The sequence below is a fragment of the Lissotriton helveticus genome, chromosome 10 (assembly GCF_964261635.1).
Source record: "Lissotriton helveticus chromosome 10, aLisHel1.1, whole genome shotgun sequence".
NCBI classification, from domain to species: domain Eukaryota; kingdom Metazoa; phylum Chordata; class Amphibia; order Caudata; family Salamandridae; genus Lissotriton; species Lissotriton helveticus.
The window spans coordinates 650,251,177-650,276,610 of NC_136071.1; positions in this window are offsets into that span (position 1 = coordinate 650,251,177).

Here is a 25,434-nt window from a genome sequence, read left to right on the forward strand (position 1 = left end):
GATTTTTGTCAACAACTTTCTTCGGCCAGGACCCAGCTAGATGGGTTTTCACTAAGGATAACTCTTCATCCTTCAAATATTCTTCAATCCACTTTTCCTTCAAAATGCCTGCACCTTCCATATCTTGTACATAGGCCACTTGAAAAGAATTCCATAATTCATCTTCACATTCGTCAAGTTGTTTAGGCATTCTAGAAAGAAAATCAGCAATGCAATTTTCTTTGCCAGGTACATACTCCATTACATAACAATAATCTTGCAACTTAATAGCAAGTCTGGCAACTCTCGCTGAGGTGTTAACAGTACCTTCTGTAGTTAGGACTCTGAGTAATGGCTTGTGATTACAGCGTAAAATAAACTTAGTACCCCATACAAAAGCTCTAAAATGATTAACAGCCCATACACATGCCAAGGTTTCTTTTTCAATCGTAGAGTATTTTTCTTCTGTAGGTGAGAGTGACCTGGAAGCATAAGCAACAATTTGTTCCTTACCATTAATACCGACTTGGGACAAAACCGAACCTAAACCTTTAATGCTAGCATCTGTGGTGATAATAGATTGGGCATCAGGATTAAAACTTTTTAAGGAAGCAATATTTGTAATACAGCTTTTGATGTCTTCAAAATCTTGTTCACATTCCACCGACCAAACAAACTTTGTCTTATTCTTTAAGAGCTGTCTTATATTATACGTTCTGGTCGCAAAGTTTGGAATGTATTTTGAACAAAATTCGGCTAGACCAATAAATGATCTGACATCATCCTTTCCTTTGGGAGAAGGAGCACATTTGATAGCATCAACTAAGTTAGGTTTTGGTTTAATCCCATCACAATCTATAACGTGGCCTAGGTAAGTTACGTGATCACTAGCAAAAGTACATTTGGTGTATTCAACAGTCAGACCTTTGTCATTCAGAATACTTAACACTTTATTCAAAGTGTTGTCATGATCTGCCCTCTCCTTACCAAAAATGAGAATATCATCCTGGAAAAACTTTGTGTTCTTGACTGTGGAAAACAACCTGTGCATTAAACGCTGGAAAACAGCTGCGGCCGAAGCTAAGCCAAAAGGCATCCTTTTAAATTGGTAACATCCTTGAGGGGTTATGAAAGCAGTGTATTTTCTGCTGTCTCTAAACAAAGGAATCTGATGGTACGCAGATGATAAATCTATTGTGGTGAACCATTTAGCCCCGTCAAGCAAAGCCAACATTTCGTTAATCTTCGGCAGAGGGAATTGATCTACCACTATATTATCATTTAAGTGGCGAAGGTCCACACATAATCTTAATTTACCATTGGAGCGTTTCACAACCACCAAAGGAGAAACCCAAGCAGACGCCTCAATAGGTTCAATAATGTTAGATGAGACTAATTTCTCAAGCTCTGTTGCAACGTCTTTTCTTAAAGCAATTGGCACACTTCTAACTTTGTGGATCTTAGGTACAGCAGAATCCTTTAGTATTATTTTGTGTTCAAAATCTTTTAATTTGCCTATTGTTTTTTGGAAAACTGCTGGAAATTTTCTTAACAGTTCTTCACCTGTTTTGGTACCCTCGTCCATCACTAATACTTTTTCCACTGAGTTGGGGTCAAGAATAATATGTAAATCCCCTTGGTCTTTCCACCCTAAAACCGATGGACCCTTTTTTGATACATACATCTTGCCATACGATCTGCGGTTTTTAAACTCAAATTTTAGCCAACGAAAACCAACTATGTCAATCTTACCACCATTGTAACCTTCTGGGTCAATATCAGGAGGAGACAGTTTTGGACCAACTCTGTCCACAAATGTATTACGCCATATGTCTTCGTTTACAATTGTATAGGGCGAACCAGAATCAGCATATACTTTGATACGCACACCTCCTATATGAATCCAACATTCAGGTTTGTTATCAACAAGTAAACAACCATCCCTGATGTTGAGTAGTAGTTTCTTCTTTAAGACTACAGCACAATCTGATGCTTGGTCCTCATCACTAGAAGTGTTCTCATCAGAGGCAAGGTCCTCTTGAATACACTTGACAGTCTTTGTCCTTCTTCTACATGCCTTAGTGTAGTGACCATACAGTCCACAAGCACCACATTTACTCTTTTTGGCAGGACACGACTTGGCAAACGCCAAATGTTCTAAACTACCACACCTATAACATTTGGGAGGTTCATTACTATACTTAGGCTTTGCCCATGTTTCATTCTTTTGTTTAAAATTACTGTTTTTCCTTGAACTTGCATCTATTTTAGCTACTACATCTTTATTGACACTTTCTGATTTTAGTGCACTTGCACATCTACTGGATGACTCAGCTTTACGAACTAATGCTAGGATGTCTTCTAAACAAGCATCACCATTCATCCAAAGACGTTCTTGTATTGCAGGATTATTAGCGTGCATCACAACCTGATCACGAACCAAATCCTCCAGCAACCCACCAAAAGCGCAATCATTACCCATTTTTTTTAACTCTCCAACATAGTCATCAACAGATTCACTTTTAGACTGTTTTCTTTGAAAAAATTTGTAACGCGTAATGCCCATACAAACCTTCGGGGAGAAATACTTGTCTAAATTGGACAGGGCTACAGTGAAAACATTACTATCCCCTCCCCCTACAATGGGCTTGTTCATTTGGTTATAACATTTGAGACCTTTTGGACCCAAAGAGTGTAAAAGAATACGTTTCTTTTGATCAGCAGACATTTTTCCATCAGAATCAACAGTCTCGATATAATTTAAAAAATAGTCTTTCCACTCTAGCCATTTTAAATTTGGTTCAGAACCTTTGCACCAAAACTCTTGAGGGTTACTTAATGAAAAAGTTTGTTGACTCATGTTGAGATAATGAGGATGACTTGAGCAATCAGAATAATAAAAATGAAGTATTTCTTGAGGTAAGTTACCAGTGTACAGCAAAGCTGTCCAAGGTGGAATTGTTCAGTGAGAGAAAAAAAATTTTTTAAGTTGTAATAAGTTTCTCTTTTTTTTTTTTTTTTTTATAAAGCACTGTCCAGTCTTCACCACCAATTCCACAGAAATGTTGCAAAAAGTGAAAAGAATTAAAACAGTAGCATAGTTCTAAGCCTTCACTAATGATTACCTGTAACCGCTCTGTAAATCCGACTTGTGGGTGTCAAATCGGTCAAAAGAAGCAAATGAAAGCGTCTTCCGTTTTTTTTTTTTTTTTTAACTGCGAGCAGGCCTGCCCAATCCAATATGGCTGCCACGCATCACGTGATGCACCACGTTCTGGGAGAACGTCTGACGTCAAAGAGCAGCAGTGCGAGTTCCAGGAAGAACTTTCGAGTTTGAGGACGCGCGCTCTGGATCTCTGCCTCAACCCAGCAACGGTAAGCGCTCGAGCGCTAATGTCTCCTTTCAAGAATTATTTCAAAAGTTGTCAAAATAAAATATTCTTTTTAGAGATGAAGCGCCGCTTACCAGGGTATGTAGCGCGCGTATGATTTAGTCCTCAGCGCACTTGTTAAAATGCTCAAACGTCGTCTCTGCTCCGAGTCCAACCATCAAAAAAATCAAAATTCAAACAGAGCGGATTACAGATTTCTCTCCAGTGAGAAAAATAAATATCCCGATCGTCGCCAGTTGTTATGATGATGAATCATGCATCATAAAGGTAGAAAGTAGGTTTATTGTAATAACGAAGCAGGTACACAGCCAGACAAGTTAGCAGTCAGGAGTAACTGAACACATTGGAATATATCAAGTAGGAACACTCGGAATGGAATGTGGAATGAAGAGTGTTAAAGCAACATACATTAATTTCACAACATAACAGTGATCATTCTGAATTTGTCTAACTGAGAGTTTTTAACGAAATCCCTTGAAGGCACCTTTACCTTCTACTTTATGTGTAGAGGCAGCTCCAGGAATTGCCAAGGTCTCCAGACCCCAGGTGCCACTGCCTCCAGCAACATGTCAGCAAAAAGGCCTCAGCAATGCACACCACTGCATGCGATGTCTTGGCAATCTGACAGAGCAGGGGAGGGAGAAAGCCTGCAGCACACAGTCCAGCATGGGCCCTCCAATCCAGGGCCTCCGAATCCGGCCAACGGCCGCCAATAGGAACGCAATTCAGGTAGACGCAGTTGCAGGCCTTAAATGCACCCCAGTGACTATTCAATCAATCAATCAGGAGTTTGTTAAAGCGCGACTACTCACCCGTAAGGGTCTCAAGGCGCTAGGGGTGGGGGGGTTTGGGGGGTGCAGGTTCCATTCCATCAAGGAGGCGGTCTGTCGAAGAGCCAGGTTTTGAGGTTTCTTGCGAAGATGGGGAGCGATGTTGTCTGTCTGAGGTGGAGCGGAAGGGCGTTCCATGCTTTGGCCGCGAGGAAGGAGAAGGAGCGGCCCCCCGATCTGGTCTTTCTGGTGCGGGGGACCACAGCGTAGGAAAGCTGGGCTGATCGTAGGGTCCTTTGGGGTGCGTGGAATTTGAGTCGGCTGTTCAGGTATGCTGGTCCGGTGCCGTGGAGGGCCTTGTGTGCGTGGGTGAGCATCTTAAAGGTGATTCTCGCCTCGACGGGGAGCCAGTGGAGTGTGCGCAGGTGCTGAGAGATGTGGCAGTGTTTTGGCAGGTTGAGGACCAGTCTTGCGGCGGCGTTCTGGATGTTCTGTATCTTGCGGATGAGGTTTTTGTTTATTCCGGCGTAGAGTGCGTTGCCGTAGTCGAGTCTGCTGGTGACCAGGGCGTGAGTGACTGTCTTTCGGTGTTCGAGGGGGATCCATTTGAAGGTCTTACGAAGGAGGCGGAGGGTGTGGAAGCAGGAAGATGAGACAGAGTTGATCTGGCGGTCCATTTTGAGCTCGGAGTCCAGGATGATTCCCAGGTTGCGTGCGTGGTCTGTGGGGGTTGGCGGGTTTCCGAGGGCGGTGGGCCACCAGGTGTCACTCCAGGCGTCGGGGTTTGGGCCAATGATGAGTACTTCTGTTTTATTGGTGTTTAGTTGTAGGCAGCTGTTTTTCATCCATTTGGCGACGGCTTCCATGCCTTCTCGAAAGTTGCGTCTGGCGGTGTTGGGCTCGTTGGATAGGGAGAGGATGAGCTGGGTGTCATCTGCATATGACACGATGTTGAGTCCGTAGGTTCTGACGATGGGGGCAAGTGGAGCCATGTAGACGTTGAAGAGCGTCGGGCTGAGGGAGGAGCCCTGGGGGACTCCGCAGGTGATAGGTGTGGGGTCCGAGAGGAAAGGGGGGAGTCTGACCCGCTGCGTCCTGCTGGAGAGGAAGGAGCAGATCCAGTCGAGGGCCTTGTCCTGGATTCCTGCATCGTAGAGTCTGCGTATTAGGGTGCGGTGGGAGACTGTGTCGAACGCCGCTGATAGGTCGAGGAGGATGAGGGCTACTGTTTCTCCTTTGTCCAGTAAGGTGCGGATGTCGTCTGTTGCGGCGAGGAGGGCGGTTTCCGTACTGTGGTTTTTTCTGAAGCCGGATTGGGAGGAGTCGAGGATGTTGTGTTCTTTAATGAATGTGGCGAGTTGGCTGTTGATGGCTTTCTCGATGACTTTCGCTGGGAACGGGAGCAGGGAGATGGGTCTGTAGTTTTTGAGGTCGGTGGGGTCCGCTGAGGGTTTCTTTAGGAGGGGGTTGACCTCGGCGTGTTTCCAGTCATCGGGGAATGAGGCGGTCGCCAGGGAGCGGTTGATGGTTTGGCGGAGCATGGGTGCGATGGTGTTGGCGGCTCTGTTGAAGATGTGGTGGGGGCAGGGGTCCGTGGGGGCCCCTGAGTGGATTGACTTCATTGTCTTCAGTGTGTCTTCGGTGGTGAGGGCTGTCCAGTCATCAATCGCTGGTTTCCGGGTGTCGGGGGTGGTTGGTGAGGGTTCAGTGTGTTGGTTGTCTTCGTCGAAGTTGTCGTAGATGCTCTTGATTTTGTGGTGGAAAAAGATGCTGAGTTTGTCGCAGAGGTCTTGTGAGGGAGGGATGTCGGTAGACTCGCTGGTGGGTTGGGCGAACTCCTTGATGATGCTGAAGAGTTCCTTGCTGTTGTGTGCGTGGGTGGAGATTCTGTCTTCAATCGCTTTTTTCCTCGTTTCTCTGATGAGTTGATGGTGGGCGTTGGTGGCGGCTCTGAAGTTGTTGTGGGCTTCTGTGGATTTGGTGTTTCTCCAGGCCTTTTCGAGGCGGCGGCATGTGCGCCTGGACTCTCGAAGTTCGGTGGTAAACCATCTGGCTTTCTTGGCACGGGTATTGTTGTTTTTCTTGAGGGGGGCTATGGTGTTGGTGCTGTCCGAGATCCATCTATGCAGGGTTCGGGCTGCGGTGTTGGGGTCGTCGTTTTCCGCGATGGTTGGGGTGGAGTTGTTGAGTGAGGAGGTGAGCTGGTCATCGGTGATTTTGGTCCAGTTTCTTTGTGGAAGCAGGTGCTGGTGTCTGTGGATGGTGGGTGTTCTGAAGGTGAAGTGGACGCAACGATGGTCGGTCCATGGGAGTTCGGTGGTGTGGCTGAAGGTGATGGAGTTTCCTGTAGTGAAGAGGGGGTCGAGGGTGTGTCCTGCTGAGTGCGTGGGCTCGGTCACGATCTGGCGGAGTCCAATGTTGTGGAGGTTGTCCAGGAGGGATGTGGTGTTGGGGTCCAGTTGATTGTCGAGGTGGAAGTTGAGGTCTCCCAGCAGGGTGTAGTTGGTGGATGCGATGGCCTGCGGGGAGATAATGTCCGTAATGGAGTTGGCGAAGGGTCCGCGGGGTCCAGGGGGTCGGTAGATGAGGGTTCCTCGGAGGGCGGCGGTGGGGCTGGCCAGTATCTTGAAGTGAAGGTGTTCCATCAGTTCTGTGGACTCGTCAGGGAGTGTGCTCAGGAGGAGGCTGGATTTGTGGACGATGGCGATTCCTCCTCCTGGGTGGATAGGGCGGTCCTTCCTGGAGATCTTGTATCCTTGGGGGATGGCGATGGCGATGTCCGGTCCTGAGGTGGTGTTGGTCCAGGTTTCGGTGAAGAATGCTACGTCTGGGGTTGTGCTGTCGAGGAGGTCCCAGATTTCTGTGGCGTGTTTGTGGAGGGATCGGACGTTGAGGAGGATGCATTGTAGGGTCTTCGGTTCGGTTGTGTTCTTGTGGACGGGTTGTGCTGGATCCGTGTTCTTGGCGGTGCTGCAGGTGTGCCGGCAGCGGTGACAGCTGAAGGGTCCATGGGTGTCGGCTGGTGATGCTAGCTTGCAGTTGTTGTTGCAGCCTGGGTTGAGTGCGTGGAGTGCTGCTGGGTCGTAGCGTTGGCGGGGCGGAGGTCCAGGGTTTCTGGTGCTGGTCGCGGATGGGTCGCAGACGGGCGCAGACGTGCTTGCCTTTGACGCGCCTTCGGTGCACCAGCGGCGCGCCCGCAGCCCGCGGCCGCTGCGTGGCCGCGCAGTGGCCGCCATTAATTAGGGGTCGGGGAGGGCTGGACAGCTGGGAGGCGGGAGCGGGGAGGGGAGCTGGATTGGGCCGGTCGTGCTAGGGGGGGGAGGGGCCGCGGGGGCAGCAGCGGCGGGGAAAGGTAAAGGGAGGAAAGAAGGGATAAATAAAAAAGGGAAAATAAGCAGAAATAAGGCACAAGAGAGCAGAGATGCAGAAAAGAGCAGAAAGGAGAAAGATAGAAAGGGTAAAAAAACGAGTGAAAATGGGTGAAGGAGCAGAGGGAGAGAAAGGGAAAATGGGCAAAAATAAGGCACAAAAGAGCAGAGGTGCAGGAAGGTGAAAGATAGAAAGGGAAAACAACTGAGTGAAAACGAGTGAAGGAGCAGAGGGAGAGAAAGGGAAATGGGCAGAAGTAAGGCGCAAAAGAGCAGAGGTGCAGAAAGTTGAAAGATAGAAAGGGGAGAAAAAGGAGTGAAGGAGCAGAAAGAAAGAAAGGAGACAGAGGTCCACTGGACCACCAGGGATGAGGCGCAGGGAAACCTGCGGGTGGAGGAGGGCCTCGATCACCAACACTCAAGAGTGCAGGGGCAGGGGCACCTCACTTAATGGTGGAGCTGCGAGGGTGGGAGAGCAATTTCACTGACAATGAGTCAGTGGTCCTGCTCGCCTGTCCCCGCAGTGGCCGCCATTAAGTAGGGGTCGGGGAGGGCTGGACAGCTGGGAGGCGGGAGCGGGGAGGGGAGCTGGATTGGGCCGGTCGTGCTGGGGGGGAGGGGCCGCGGGGGCAGCAGCGGCGGGGAAAGGTAAAGGGAGGAAAGAAGGGATAAAGAAAAAAGGGAAAATAAGCAGAAATAAGGCACAAGAGAGCAGAGATGCAGAAAAGAGCAGAAAGGAGAAAGATAGAAAGGGTAAAAAAGCGAGTGAAAATGGGTGAAGGAGCAGAGGGAGAGAAAGGGAAAATGGGCAAAAATAAGGCACAAAAGAGCAGAGGTGCAGGAAGGTGAAAGATAGAAAGGGAAAAAAAACGAGTGAAAATGAGTGAAGGAGCAGAGGGAGAGAAAGGGAAATGGGCAGAAGTAAGGCGCAAAAGAGCAGAGGTGCAGAAAGGTGAAAGATAGAAAGGGGAGAAAAAGGAGTGAAGGATGGTGGAGCTGCGAGGGTGGGAGAGCAATTTCACTGACAATGAGTCAGTGGTCTTGCTCGCCTGTCCCCGCAGTGGCCGCCATTAAGTAGGGGTCGGGGAGGGCTGGACAGCTGGGAGGCGGGAGCGGGGAGGGGAGCTGGATTGGGCCGGTCGTGCTGGGGGGGGAGGGGCCGCGGGGGCAGCAGCGGCGGGGAAAGGTAAAGGGAGGAAAGAAGGGATAAAGAAAAAAGGGAAAATAAGCAGAAATAAGGCACAAGAGAGCAGAGATGCAGAAAAGAGCAGAAAGGAGAAAGATAGAAAGGGTAAAAAAACGAGTGAAAATGGGTGAAGGAGCAGAGGGAGAGAAAGGGAAAATGGGCAGAAGTAAGGCGCAAAAGAGCAGAGGTGCAGAAAGTTGAAAGATAGAAAGGGGAGAAAAAGGAGTGAAGGAGCAGAAAGAAAGAAAGGAGACAGAGGTCCACTGGACCACCAGGGATGAGGCGCAGGGAAACCTGCGGGTGGAGGAGGGCCTCGATCACCAACACTCAAGAGTGCAGGGGCAGGGGCACCTCACTTAATGGTGGAGCTGCGAGGGTGGGAGAGCAATTTCACTGACAATGAGTATATAGTGGCACAGGCGACCCATCTGCTCCAACATGGCACTCCTGCACTGCCCCAGGTTTGCTGGTGATGGGGGATCAGTACCTGGGCTGGTGGGGACTTAATGGGCTGCAGAAATGGAGGATTATTATTGTGCAGGCCGCAGAGCTCCATAAAGTGCATTGAGTGCGTCCGCCATCTTGGCCATTCCCTGTATTTAATTATTCTAACTGATCAAGCAATAGCCAATGAGAGCAATGAAATAAATATTAACATTATCAAACAGAAGGAAGAAATTCAGGAGCACAGTTTGAAATTTGAACTTTCCAAAGCACTGTAAGAAATAGAGGTAAAGTTGCATAAACAAAAGAAAGAAATAAAACAAAGCAAACTGCATAATTTTTAACATGATGTATATGTTTCTAAAAATGATTGTGTGCATTATTGCATGGTTTACTGGATACACAATGTAGTAGGATTCACAAACTAGATGGAAAAGACATTGGGTTTGATGAATCAATTGGGTTTACCCATTCTGAGTACTCGAAGAATACTTTGATACATAGGGCTCATTGTTATTTTCAGAAGAGTCAGTAACACGTGTTGATTAACGGTCAAAGTACACTTTATTTGAAGATCCTCTTCAAAGTCCTTGTAACAACAAAGAGACATATAAAAACAAAGAAAGAAATACAAAAATGAAGCAGTTTCATGTACATAAAACTTAGTAACTAATTCATGGAAAATAAGTTTGGCAAAACCAATTGTAAAAAAATTACAAAAAAATCATAAACTTCACACAACAATTGTTATCTAAACATTTGAAACATAGATTTCATTTATAAAAGTGTTCATGCAAACTACAGTGGAAACCTTTATTTTGAAAACGAAAAGGCACTGAACGTGCATCTGGATGAATGCCATGTTTTCTGGAACCCTGTAACATAGTTGATCCACCAGTATTAAACAGAATGATCAGGCTATTTGATTGAACTACCTTACAAGAAGTTGAAAAGATTTCCTACATATGAAAATCAAAAGGAGTCAACATTAAAAAATCTGAAATAAAAACACTAGAAACAATAGCGTATGATTAAACTATCATTATATGGCTAGCATGGGCAGCTCAATAGTTAATATTTATGTGATGTGTTAAGAGGAGAAAACAGCAGAAATTCTGAATGTGGAAGGACAGTCATATTATAAAGTGATCCCACATTTAAACTCAAACAACATATGGGCCTGACTTATGAGGCAAAGATAGGGAACGTGTCATATAGAAGCTGTGTTTCATGCCTGAATATCCTTGAATATTCTTTCAAGAAACTGAATACTTTCTTGGGGTGAACGTAGATGACGGGCGCACCATAACCTCAAAAATGGCAGCAAAATGTGTGAACCCACTACCTTTTGCCTTAAGAGAGGGGTGCCCATATGGTAAATGCTGAAAAGACAGGAGTGCTTCATGGCCCTGTGAAGGAGCAGCGACGCAGAACCTTCAGGTCCTCTCTTTAGGGAATTAGGAGATAAAACTGGGAATATCTTGCTGAAGGGGATCAGCTGCACGGCCGTAGTTGGGTAGGCAGACCAACTACCGCAGTAGGATTCAATGGTACAGCAATGGTTTGCGTGGCTGCCCCAGACACAGAAGGATACTGCAGGATATTTTTATGAGGGGCGCCATCTCGTAAGGCTATAATAAGGAGACTACCAGACTAGTGAGGGTGGTTTTGTGGGTAGAAGTAAATACATTCCCCCATGGCTCTGAGAGGACCCTACAGTCGAGGTACAGCCAACAGAGGATCCTCTAGGACGGTCCTCTGAGGTAGGAGGGCTGGGAGACAATGTTGAGGCTATTTCTCTCACATACTACAGTCCCAGGTCTTTCTCTCCTCCCCTCAGCTTAGTGACTGAATAGACACTTGGTCGGGTGTGTGATGGACTCTGGCCATTTAATCCAGCTCCCCCTGGGACCTGAGAATTAACTGGCGGCTGGAGGGAGCAGACCAGTCAGTTGCTTAGAGGGGAGGTGCTTGGGGAACTGCCAAATAGTCATGTAGGAGTAGACAAAAAGTAACCTGTGCTTCCACATACAAATTGAACCTTAAAACACACTCTAAATGGGATTCAGAGATGCCTTACTATTGACCACTTCAAATCGCGTGGGAGAAAAGTCAAAGTTAATCCAAGGAAGACATTCTGGTGACCTACTCCCTACAAGAGAAGCCTGTGGGCTGATCGCACAAGTTGGCCCCCTCCCACCTCTCCGTCATTGGCCCTGATGATAGTGGGATATTAAACTACCTTGACTGCTTGTGCCACCCCAAAGTAATCGAATGGTGTCAGGCCAAGTGATCTCATCTGCTCAGGTGGTGACCAGTGGAACCCAGCCAAATCAGCTGCTTCTGACCACTGCCTTTAGAATTGGACAGCAGCACCAGCGGAGAGGGATCTTCTGAAACTTTGAAAGACTGTAGAAAGCAGGCAATGCCACATCTACCATATCTCCCTGGGAGACCTGAAGCTGCTGCTGTTGTCATGTGGGAGAAACAAATACAGATGGCTGATCATCAGAAGACCAAACTCTCTTACTTTGGCACCGACCTGGGGTCTTTCATTTGACCTTAAGTTGTGGTGTTGCAAACAGAGTGGCAAGCTGAATGGTGGAAGCTGACCTCCCCACACTGACATGGTGAGCGACGAGCAGAACTAGGATCCCTAATAGGAAACAATGGACTAATACATACAGATCTGGCCTCCTTAGCCAACTAAAAGGTATCCTGCTTGCTTTGCAAACTTCCTAAAAACAATTAGAATCCAAAATCTGAGATGCAGGTTTTAATGTATCATTAGTGCAACAATTTCTTTGAAGTGCAGATGACAGGATCAGATCTGCTGAGGGATGCATTTCTGACTTGGAGAACTCAGTAAAAAATAGCAGGAATAAGGGGCCCTTCCTGTTCGAGACCTGCCAGCCACTGGGGAAATTAGCCGATGATGCAGAGAGAAGAACCCAAACCAATATGCTCAAAGGAGCTACATTTCTTTGGCTCCCTGGAAAGAAATAAAGGAATGGGTCCCAATATGTTCTTTGAGCACAGGATACTTAGCATTTCCCTAAATAAAAAACGTTGATGTGATTTGTCATTAAACTAGCACACTGGACATTCTCTCGAAATAGAAAAAAAGAGAGTAGAGAGGCGCACTCAATGAAGTCAGTCACACAAAGAGTCCATTAAATATGTAGATCTTCTGTTGTATTCTTAGATATATTCTTTATTTTCTTTCACATATAACGGCACAGCCAACGCGTTTCATTCCCATATGTGCCTTTGGGAATTTCGTCAGGGCATATACTGAGCAATCAAGTTGATGCGGTAGTCCTAGATGGAGTTGCTCTAGGGAAGCCGTTGTGAAGAATGATCGCAGTAGGTCACAGTGTATTCCTGGGAAATGCTTGCCGCTCAGGTCCGAGTGGAAAGGTAGTTCGTGTCCCCCGGGTTAGCCAAAATGTGCAGCTTGCGAAAGTCAAGGTGTCTGTCAATCTTGGACCCCTTAGGAGAACTGCAAGGCGAAGGACATACAGCGTGCTCCGGGAAATAACCGGCGTCGGTAGTTTCTTGTCTTCGCAATATTGCGGAAGGTACCTCTGATAGGGTGGCCGTTCTCCGCCGCTCCTCCTCATGGAATAGTGGAAACATTCTCTCGAAGGCTTTCCTTGGTGACTTACCTATGCATCGGATTTCCTGCCTCTTGAATTGCAAGGGTGTAAAGAAATTCTTGGGCCATCAAGGGAAATGGACTTAATTCACTATGAGTCATATTGCATGGTGATATTTTCGGATTACATTAGACTTGTACAGCACCAGTGCAAATCCTTAGAACAAGTGCGTTAGAAACCCCTGGCAATAAACCATTGTTACATAATGTTCTATCAAGCTAAACAAGCGATCTTGCTCCAGTACTGCACCTTCTTCTTTGACTCACTAGAGGTATCATGGGTGTGGGTTGAGGAAAGCCATAGCATTAGGACAGACAGGCTGTGTCTCCTAAGAAACAATAGCACCACAAATGAAGCTTGTCAGCCTAATGAGCAATGCAGAAGACATCAGAAAAACACTATTCCAGATCAGTGTCTGATTTAGCAAGAGGCGACCAACTCTTGTGTGGCCTTGGTGGTGTCCTTGTCACAGCAGACATCAAGGGATCACCTGCAATCCAACTACCGTTCAAATGCTTCACCTGGAATGTCAGTGTTCATCCTACAGGAGACATGCTTTCTTTGTAAGAACTGCATAGAGTACAAATATGTGGATTCACAACTGCCTACCATGTTCAATGACACCTCGAGGTGACCCGTACATGGATAGACTGGCTAGGTTGATATGTATTCGGTAACAGAATCCCTCTATGATAAACATATTATAGGATTCCTATTTACCACCAGCTCTATCAAAAGCCTTTCTTCAATTAATTAAATGGATCAGTCCTGCTGGCAGCCAGCCTCAAGGTCTAACAATAGAAGGGCGTGAGCTTATTGGGCTTAATGTATGTTTACTTAGATAGATTTTGACCCCATTTTAGATCTTTCCCGGCCAATTACCACTGGCGACTGCAACATACTCATTTGAGCTATGTAATGTTTGGAGACAAGCCTACCCAACCAAAGGTAACTTCACCTTCCTTTTGGGAGCTCAATGGTCCATCCCCTATCTAGACTATTTTTTTGCCACAGAGTCCAAATTAGGGATGGCCAGTTCACTTGTGGCCTATCAGACCATGTCCTTTTAGGGATATGGATTCAAGTGGAGACTCCAGTGAGACATATGCCCTTGGGGCTTAACTTCTGGTGGCTAAACAAGGTGGGATTCAGATAAAAGCTGCAGGAGGAAACCACTCAATAATTTCAAGCTCACAAAGAGACTGTAGACTCTCCTATCACCCTCTGAGAAATGTACACACTGGAATTATGGAGCTTTGTTATCACCATAGGTTTGTATTCTAAGTGTGAATAGGCTAACAAAAATTCCCACCGAAAGGTGATGGCACTACAGTCCAAGGATATATACAGAGAAAATACATCATCTAAGTAAAACCTTCATAAACTGACATTGGTGAAACACCAACAGACGCATGCAAATACATTCAAAAGGATATAGTTTGCATTCAAAAGCATGCTCTAAGGCCAGAAAGACAACAAGGAAATCTAATGGATAAGCTGTAGGGAAGAAGAAACTAGACATCAGTTGTTTGGTGGAGAACTCATTACACACCCAGAACACACAGCCCGAATATTTTCCTGATACTACTGGACCCTATATTTCAATTTTTTATTTATATATTTATCAAGTTTTGTATAGTGTGAACATGAGCCTGGAGGGTATCAGAGCACTTCACATTATCGGGTAGGTGGAATACAGTTGCAGGAAAAGGACAATCATTACATATATGGGAATAGCATTGTAAAGCTGGAGTTCAAAGTTGCACAACAATGTAGTGGTCAATCAGGGCAGCAGAATAGAGGGCAGGTAAGTCAAACAATAGAGTCAATGTATTTTAGGGCAGACACTTGTTCATTAGTATTTGTTTTACTTTCTTTTTGAATGTAGCAGTAGATGTGATTAAATGAACACCCGGTGGCAGAGTTCCAAATCTTCGGGGCTATGCCTGAGAAGACTCTGTAATTCATTCTCTTTTTGTGGAATATCTGTGGTTTCAGAAGCAGTGAACTTGCACTTTGTGAGGGTCTGCCATCCCCTGATAACTCTAGCTTTTGTGCCAGATATATGGGGGTCTTGAAATATAGGGCTTTATGAGTCTTGGAGGCAATCTTTAGCTGTATTCTTTTTCCGTATGGCAGCCAGTTTAGGGTTTTCAGGGCTGGAGAAATGTGATCGTTTCTTTTTGTACCGGTTATCATCCTGGCCACAGCATTAAGGGTAGTCCTTAGCAGGGTCAAGTTATTTGGTAAGACCTCAAAGAGTGGAGCTTTCGTAGTCTAACCTCGGCAATACAAGAGCTTGGACCGCCAGCTTAAAGTCATCCAGTGGTATGAAGGGCTTGAGTACCTTAGTATACTAATCTGGTATTTAGCTGCCATGGTGGCATTGCTGGTATGATTCTGCATGTTCAAGTGTTTGTTTAGTGTGATTCCAAGGGATTTAGTGGACTCAATAATGTGGGGAGAACAGTTGAAGGCTCTCCATCCAGAGGTCGATCTTGGGAGTGTGATTAGGAGGAGCGATGAGGAGGAATTCTTTTTTGGAAGTGGTGAGCATGAGGTGGTTATCAGTGATCCAGTTTTGAGTGTTCAGCAGGGTAGAGTTGAGTGAAATGAAGTCTTCTGGGGAGGAGATTTTCAGATATAATTGAGTGTTATCTGCATACAAGTGATAAAGAATGTTCGCAGAGTTCAATGCATTTTTAAGTGAAGTAACAAAAATTATTGTGTATGATTAATTAAAAGTATTACAAAAATGCACTCTGAAATTCATATAAAAGGAAAAGAAAGGGGAGAGAAGAACTGTATTAAAAAGACCATAAGCTTGAGTATTGTGCAAATTTAATATGGGCACAGATGATAACAATCTAGGCGATCCTTGGGGGCTTCTTCTAGTGAAGTGAAGTCAGCCGTGTTTCAAATTATTACCTCCGCCTTGTCAGTTTGATTTTAGGAGTGCATGGTTGGAAGAGCTATAAAAGACTCAGGGCCATATATAGGTAATCTCTATTTACCGATTCTTAAATACCGAATTTTACCGATTCTGTATTTAAGAATCTGTAAATAGTATGTAGGTAAAAATTCGGTAAATTTTACAGAATCAGGAATATTCGGTATTTAAGAATTGGTATTTACCGATTCGGTAATTCCCATTCATTCCTATGGGCCTGGAGGCCCATAGGAATGAATCTGAAGCCATTCACCATTACCGATTCGGTAAATACCGAATCGGTAATAGGGGGAACATATTCAAGGGTTGCTGGGTGTCACATTGACACCCTGTTGCACCCCTGAATCGTGCATGTGTGCACATGTGGCACACATACATGCCCTAAGGGCATGACACACATACATACCCTAAGGGCATGTATGTCTGCCACATGGCACTTTTGAAAAAGCACACAATTGATTTTTTAAAGGTTTTCAATGCTTACCACCAACTTGTAGTTGGTGGTAAATAACGAATCCTTAAATCAAAAAGGCACTCACTTGAGTGCTCCCTACATATGATTTTAGGATTCGGTAATGTACCGATTCGGTATTTTAAGGAATCAGTAATTTACCGAATCCTTAAATTACCAAATCGGTAAATTACCGAATCCTAAAATCAATCCACCTACATTAGAAAAAGATAAATACTGGTCGGTAACGGCAAATTTAACGATATTTTCGGCCGTTACCGACCGGTATTAAGCTACCTACATATGGCCCTCAGAGTTTGCAGTTGCTGGCTTGGTGTGTTCCATTTTTGTTTGTTCATATGCAATGCTGAAGTCTGTTCCAAAGACTTCCTGCAACTGGGCATAGAGTCTTAGTTATGGAAGTTTGGAAGTTACAGCTGCTTGTGCTGGCAATAATGGATATTAGCAGGGCTGATGGTGAGCATCTCTCCCCAGCTTGAGTTCTACTTGAGTAAAAAATGTAACAAATTTCCCGTTTGACTGCGGGTCTTCGCATGCAATCACTGCCTGTTGCTGGGTGCGGATCCCTCGGAGATTGAATTGAGGTTTGAGTAAGTAAACCCTTTCATCCTTAATTTGGTGCAGGAGCAGATTAAGTGTGCCATGTTCTCAATGCCATTACTGCATAGTCGAGATACACAGAAAAAATACCTGGATTCCCACTTTTTGTTTTTCAGAAACCACACTATATTCTTTTTGTGGTTAGGTTATTTTATTCAACCTCTTATTTTTCAGTTAAAATATTTGTTCTGAATAGGAAGTCTCTTCTATTCCCAGAAGGACATGTAATTTACACCACAAGGACACATCAAATTCAAACATGTATAAATGACTTTGGACAAAACCAATTAAACAAAATAGACACATATATATACAACAATTGCTTCAAAATTGCAACATACAATTCAACGCACTATCTTTAATTTATACCTGCGTAACCAAATTCATTTTTGAATCAAAAAACATGCTGCTCAATATAATTCATCAAAAAAGCAACACAGCAGATAAATGCCTATTTGTAAAACACTATGAAAAGGTTTTAATCAATTCCATCAATTTAAGAATATGCCAAGGCGTTTCCAGGCACGTTTAAATTCTTCGCGGGCTTTCATCAGGGCTTCTGATTATGGACATAATGTGGCAATCTATGTTGCAAATGAATAAATAAATAAAAAATGGTCAACAATGGTGTCTCTAACCTACCCTAGCAGCCTTCATCAGTTTCTAATGGCCACAAATCATACCTTCTAGACGATTCTTAAATGGGGAGCGTTTAGTGATTTCCAAAACATGGGTGGCGGCCACAAACGTAGTAATCTGAAAAAGATAATTACCTGATTCAGTGCTCGTGCCTCCTATGCTCAATTTCATAGATCTAGTGACAAGTACTGTATCAAAGCATACCTTGCATTGATTTGTATCTGGTTCGTGCAAGCGATCTGTCATTCCAGAATGTGTGGTTTCACGGGGGACCGGGGGCTAGGGGCAACGCTGTAGGAGAAAGAGTATATATCATTGGGAGATACTCCCTTTTACAATGTTTTATTCCCATTGCATATAGTTATTTTATGGCAGCATACCTGTATCTAATTACGATGATATTTCAGACACGGCTTTCATCTTCTTTGAGCCGATCCTATTATAAAAATGCCAACAGTCATATGAGTGCACATTCTATGTCTTGCACTACGGGAGATTTATACAACTACTACGGTGTCTTCTCACCTATTGACTTCTGAAATGCCCAAAGAGCAAGTCCCCGCGTTATCTCTAGTAGCGAAGGACCCGCCCGGATTCTTCTTCCGCCATTCTGATACCTCGCACTCTAAAACAACCGGAGATATGATTACTCTCGGGTTCCCGGCCTCAATGACGGCAGTTTCCAAATGTTATTTGGCGCATTCTCACCTATTCCACTACATTTCAGCCAACTAACAAGGCGTCTTCACTGCAGTCAACCGCTAGTTTGTTCACTCGGAAGTGGGACCTTGATAACCTGTACGTTGCACCTCTAAGAATGCTGGGGATTGTGGTCCTGCGTGTATTCACGCCGCTTTTTTTTAAGGTTGTTAGCACCGCGCTTTTACGTTATTTGAATGCGAATGCCTAATTTCCGTACTATAATCATTAGCGAGCTATCATCTTACCCCTAAGGAGTTTCTAAGTTCTATACCAATTAGCGAACAAGTTTATTTTGATGTCTCGAGCCGCCTCCATTGAGGTCACTTACACTACGTGTCCATCATTCTCTTACTATAAGAATCTTCATTAAAAAGTCTCACTGACAAGTTATTTTAACCGGGCTTATAGTTACAACATATTTTAGTCACATACATTCTTCTGTTCCCCGTGTGGAAAAGTAAATTTTGCCATGTTGTATGTGCCTACGTGTTCCTCATCTTATGTTATATGTGCATGATCGATATGCATATGTATTCCCTTCTGATCGATTAAAGACGCAATTACAGTTGTGTCCATCTCTAGTATGTCAGTTTCCAGTCTTCGTGAAAGCTACGAACATTAGGTCTATGTAAACCTACGTTGCCACATTTTACAGTGTGCACGTTAATTCATTGAATTGTCCCCGTTTCTAGGCCTCAAAAGGGCCCGGACTCAGATTCAGCTCCTGTCTCCTGAACCCTCTCCGAGGAGCGATACAGCCCCCACCTGTATCCCTGACCCTTAGCTTACTTCATGCTTCGCAGTGCCCCGCTCGGCCTGGCTCTGCCTCCCAGTCTGCCAAGAGTATGTTATGTTTCTAGTTATCAGTCCAGCCCTCCTTCTCTGCATTCCTAAGCTACTGAATCGCATCAATAGTTTCCGTCATGGTCTAGCCTTTATGTCTCCATGTAAGAGAAATACTGTATTAATATTCATAGAATATTCCTCGCACCCGCACTACATATAGAATTATGCATGCACCAGTCTTAGTATCTGTTAGCCTTTACCCTGATAACTTTTGGATTCTATCAACATGTTCTCTAAACACCAGATACTAGATAGGCTTTAGGTACATGTCGCTCTGACACTCCAGACTTTAGTCTCCTCTTCTAGCGCAGAAGTCATAGCCCCCAGTTCTCCCTGGTAACACGTCATTGCCAGTTTGCGCGCACCACTAGGTTAGAGGTCCCAGCTGCTCAGGTAGCCCCCTCCATGTTTCCGCCCCATTTATGACATATTCTGTTACGTTTACATCACATGTCTATGTATACGCCCTGTACACGCCTTCTTGTTACATCATTTTGCCCTTATCTTTCGCGACTGCTACAAACTCCGCCTACTGCTACGCCTACTGTATTGAATGCAATGTATTTTGTTTAACTATATATACTAATGTTCTGTTATTAAATGTGATGCGCATCATTCCCAGATCCGGCCCCCGGCAGCTGCCGGGCCCTGCCATCCCATTCCCGTACAGGCTGTCCTGTTCCTGTCCTTTATGCCTGATTAAAGCCTGTAAACTTCAGCTACCTCGAATCTTGACTCTTATTTATTGAGCTATCTGTTTATATTGTATCCAGTCAAAAATAGATCCGGTAATATTTATTTATTTACCACATAATGGCGCCCGAACAGGGACTTGCCCTTTCCCCACGCGCCGGAGAAGCCACGCAGGCCCCCTGATCCTCTGCAGCCGTGACGGAACCATACCGTGCACGTGCAGATATTTCTGCTTCAAGTATCCCTCAGGCCCACGGAGGAGACGGAGGTTGCGGTCCAGCGTCCAGACGAGGCGGTGGAGGAACGCGGCGAGTCCCGACCAGAGCCCAAGCCGAGAGTCCAAGGTCCGAGGTATCCGGAGGCCCACCTGTAACTGAAGTCCGAAGTTCGTCCGTCCGTCGTCGTAGCAGTCCAGTCCAGTCCGAGGCCTTCTGTTCTTGCTGCCCGGTGAGTACCGTTGCTGGGGTAGTATCTAGACAGGGTCAATTAATTTGTCTCTGGTCCGTGGGTTTGGGTACACAGATCCAACACGAAGTGTCCACCTAGGTGGATGCGGGTCCTGACGTGTCTCTTTATGGGACCGGTAAGTTTCGTACTGTTTTAGCAGTGCATCTAGTCATTCTAGTAAGTTTCTGTTCCAGTAAGTTCTGTTCTCGAGAAATTCATGTATTTCTGTCCTCAGTATTCCAGGTAATATTCTGTCCGAACTGTTATTTTAAATGTTATTCCATGTGTTTTCCATGTCGTGGTATGAGTGATTTGTTTTCAAGTTATTATTGTGTTTATTGGGTATTGTAATTGTGTCCAGACTCCAGTCTAAGTCATGCCTCTGTTCTCGAAGTTACGTCAGTTAAGAACTAGAAAAGGTCTGCTCGAGGAAGCAGTTCCTGTCCCGCCTAGGGACAGTCCAGGTCATTTTATGTATCATAAGCATGGCATAAGTGCCATATTATATCTAGACTTATGGGTGGAGTACACCAAGGAATTAGAAGAGAAATATAGATGGCCCGTATCAGGTACGTGGGATGCCGAGTGCATCATGCGAGTAGAAGAAGCATTATGGAAAAAGAAAGCCAGACAGTCCCAGAAAGATGCCATCGAGTTATGGCGCAAAGAATCTCATAAAAGAACCGAAAAAGAAATCAGAAAGTCAGAATTAAGTAGAGAATCCTCAGAAAGAGCCCAAGAAAGGGAATTAATCGAAATAGGTGAACGAGTTAAAGCCGAACAGTCAGACAGACAGAGAAATGCCCTTATTAAGGGTATGTATCCTCTTCTTGCCGAGGGCTTGCCGAAAGCAACCCCGGAAGCACCATGTAATTTTCCGCCGCCATTAGTTCCGATTAAGCTACGTCACAAACCGACCGCAGCTGATATTTTTCTCTCGTCCTACTTGGACGACACAGTCCCAGAATATGCAAATCCTGTTCCGCCAGCTCCAGCAAATAATGTAATTCCTGTTCCTCCAGCCACCGGGGCACCTGTTACAGCACCTGTTACGGTACCCCCGGTCCAGCCCACAGTACAAGTACCCGCTACATCAGTCACTCTGCCCGCCCGTACAGTACCCGTCGACGATTCCAGTTTAGGAGCCGCGGGGGGAGATCCTCCTCGTACCCCGCCCCAACACAAACGTGTGACACTACTTGAGTTACATGAACGTGCGTTACAGCGTACGCCCAAACAGCAGTCCGTTGCAGATATCAAACGAGCTCTCACCGAATGCCGTTATGATCCAGTCCCAGGCGATGATAATATGGTCATATATTCATTGCGTGTAAGACGGGTGACCGAGTATTTGGACACCCTACCGAATATGAAAGAAGATCTAGACAGAATATATCGTTTCATCCGTACAGGAACAGACCCAGAAAGTATTGGCGAAGCCATGTCTCAAAGGAAAGCTGAGACTCAGCTCATGCTATTAAAGTTTCTAATTAATTGTTTAATAAGGGAACAAGATTATCCAGATAAAGATCCGACCGGAATGAGAGTTCTGACAAAGTGGAGTGATCATATAGCCGAGGGAAGACACAGGACACTCAGTTGTATAGAGAGTATGTACAAGAAAATTCGTAAGGAAATAATAAGGTTACACGAGAAACGTAAAGCCGCACAAGTGTCCGAGAAAGAAGACGACTCTGATACTGAAGAGGTAAACGACGAGAATCCCTCTAGAATAGCGTATGTAGGTAGAACTAGACTTCCCGACCGACATTCACGCCTAGAACACAAGAAAGTTTTCTCTCCTCCAGCACTAGAACAAGGTTCTCTTGAGCAAGTATTTCAAGCTACCGATCACATTCTGAAATCACGAATCGGTTATAGTGAACTTAGTACCATGCATGAACAAGAACTAGCCCGATCAGCGGTCCGATGGACTACTGATTCTACCACTTTTCCAGACGAAATAGTGGCACAAATGTTTCTGAAACTGCCCCCAGCCGAGCAGCGACTGGTGGGTATGTATATGATCCAGCACCTCATTACATTATATGAGGGTCAACGTTCTGATCCAGGTCCGTTACATGATGTTCTGAACGAGTTACTCCAGTATAAATGGAGAGGTTTAGGTACCGATTTAATTAGTGTTATTCTAGAACAGCGCCACAAATATCGAACGTTTCTGAATCCGCATTTTGTTCATGTCTCACCTCCAGAAAGTAAACCATTTCATATAGATAGACAGCACCCGTTACGAGAAGTACACCCAGTTAGGACAGCGGGTGGTGAAATGCAACGAGTATTTGTTTACACCCCTATCACCAAGATGGAACTCTTAGAGATGAAGAAATTAATTCCCTGTCACGACAAAGATCCAGCAGGGTTCCATCGAGAATTAAAAGACATGCTCCGTATGGGAGAATACACGTATCCAGATATAATTAAAATGCTAAAGGTCCTGTTGCCCGCAGGGGTATATGAAAAACTCAAGGAAAAAGAATGGGAGGTGGGAGAGAAAAAGATTGATTGGACAGCTCTAGAAGCTGAAGATAAAATACGAGTACCAGGTACCGGTCTTGGGGACAAATGTAAAGAATTGCCCGAGTTATTGATACAAGTTTTGCCAAGGCTACTAGCCACGAAAAAGGAAGATTGGGATGCAATCTCAGCATGCAAACAGAAACAGGATGAAGACACCAGTGATTTTTATTCTAGATTTGAAAAATGTTTTATTATTAACAGTGGTTTGAAGACGAGTAGCGAGTCATACCCTCATCTTTTTGTTACCAAACTAGTCGAGAATTCAAGTCCACAAGTTAAAAATCGAGTTTTGAAAGTCGAAAGTACCTGGCAAGCTAATACTCCGTCCCAAATGCTCCAGATGCTTCAGTATCACCAGAATAGAATCAGGGAAGAGCAAGAACACGAAAGGAGACGTATGAAAGACACGAAAATGAAAGTACTAGTTGCACAATCTGTTCCACAAGACAGTCAGAAGAGGGGTCCGAATCAAGCCAGTCATCCTGCAGCTCCCGTTAAAGGGACATGCAATTATTGTAAACAGCCAGGTCATTTTATAAACGAGTGTGCAGTTCTGAAACACAATATAGCAACTGGTAAGACTAAAGAAAGACCACGTCCGCCTAGACAAGAACAAGTTTCACAGACTTCTCAGTCACCACAGAATGCACAACAGACAGTTCCAGTACCGCAGCCTATTGCTGCAACACAGCATGTTACACAGCAAATGTACCAGTATGCCCAGACAGAGTATCCAGAGTATCAACAGTATTCATGAAACAGCCTAGAGAGGGAGGTAGGCTTGCCTCTCATCGAGATACCTGTAGATCAAGAGGGTCCCTATGTACACAGTCAAGTATTAGGGAAAGACAGAAAGTTTCTGATTGATACAGGGGCAAGTAGGACTACTATCAGTCGTGACGAGGTTCCAGGGGCTCCGCTCTCAGGCTCTAGAAATGTTTCCCTTGGATTTTCAGGAAAGCCTATTGTTAACGAGATTTCAAAACCAGTTTCTCTAGAAGTAGGTCCATTGTCCCGAACTACTGATTTGTTACTTACGAAATCATGTCCAGAAAATTTGTTAGGCATTAAGACACTGAAAGAATTAGGTGCAGTTATTTGCTGCTCCCCAGAAGGAATCCGATTGTTTTTGCGTGACTTTAAAGGTCACTATGTATTACGTGATTTTGATCCAAGATTAATGAATGTTCCACAGCACTTATGGGCGCAAGGTCCAACTGATGTAGGTTTTATGCAAATCACACCCCATCGTGTGACTCTCAAGCAAGGTATAGTCTTGCCACGAATCAGACAGTACAGATTGCCACCTGAGGCTGTAGCAGCCTTATCCAAAATTATTGACAAGCTTATTGCTCAGGGAGTGGTTGTAGAAACTGACTCCAATGTATGTAATTCTCCTATCATTCCAGTCATGAAACGTACTGATCCAAATGCACCTCCAGTATATCGATTAGTGATTGACCTTCGAGAGCTTAATAAATGTATCATACCCCAGTATCCAGTAGTCCCAGATATTTCATCCCTCTTCACAGCCATTGATTCTGAAGCTACGTTTTTCACTGTCATAGACCTCAAGAATGCATTTTTCAGTGTCCCCATTCATCCAGACAGCCAGTACCTTTTCGGTTTTTGTTTAAATGGAAGGAGCTATAAATTCACACGAGCTCCTCAAGGTTTCACAGAAAGTCCTAGTATTTACAGTCAAGCACTTAAAAGACAACTAGACAATATTCACATGCCAGCTGACACTGCCCTGCTCCAGTATGTCGATGATCTACTGATCACAGCCCGTTCTGAACGTGACTGCGAGCGAGCGTCACTTACAGTTCTGTATTTTCTAGCCGAGATGGGGCACAAGGTGTCCCCTTCGAAGCTTCAGTTCTGTGTCCAGCAAGTGATCTACTTAGGCCACTTACTGTCCAAGTGGGGTAGGCAGTTGACACCAGACCGTATCCAGTTAATAGCGAGTCTTCCACAGCCCAAGACACAGAAGGAGGTACGTGCTTTTATTGGCCTCACTTCTTATTGCAGACAATGGATTCCTCAATATGCATTTCTAGCTAAGCCACTGATACAGTTAACGACACAGGAGGCAGCCGTATCGACTGTCCTCCCTTGGACCCAGGAACATACACTTGTTTTTAATGAATTAAAGAAAGCCTTATGCCAAGCACCTGTTCTAGCTACACCGAACTACAGTAAGCCTTTTACACTTTTTGTCACAGAACGTGATGGTACTGCATTATCTGTTCTCACACAAGATCAAGCAGGACAGTACAAGCCCTGTGCTTATTTTTCGAGCACATTAGATCCAGTAGCCCAGGCTCTGCCTGCGTGCCTCAAGTCAGTTGCAGCTACAGCTCTAGCTATCAGACAAAGTGATTCCATAGTATTAGGACACTCCCTGACAGTACAAGTTCCACATTCCGTGGAAGTTCTTTTAAACCGAACACAGACTCAGCACTTGACAATTGCACGTTTAACAGGTTATGAACTGACACTGTTCCAGCCACACATAGAAATCAGACGCTGCAACATTCTAAATCCTGCTACACTGTTACCGTCAGTTACTTCAAATTCTGCCACACATGACTGTGTGGAAGTTATTAACACTATGACCAAGCCAAGACAAGACCTGACAGACATTGCATTACCTAATCCCGACCTGACACTTTATGTGGACGGTTCATGTATGAGAACTAGTACAGGAGAACTAGTAGCCGCGTATGCAGTGACTACTGAAACCGAA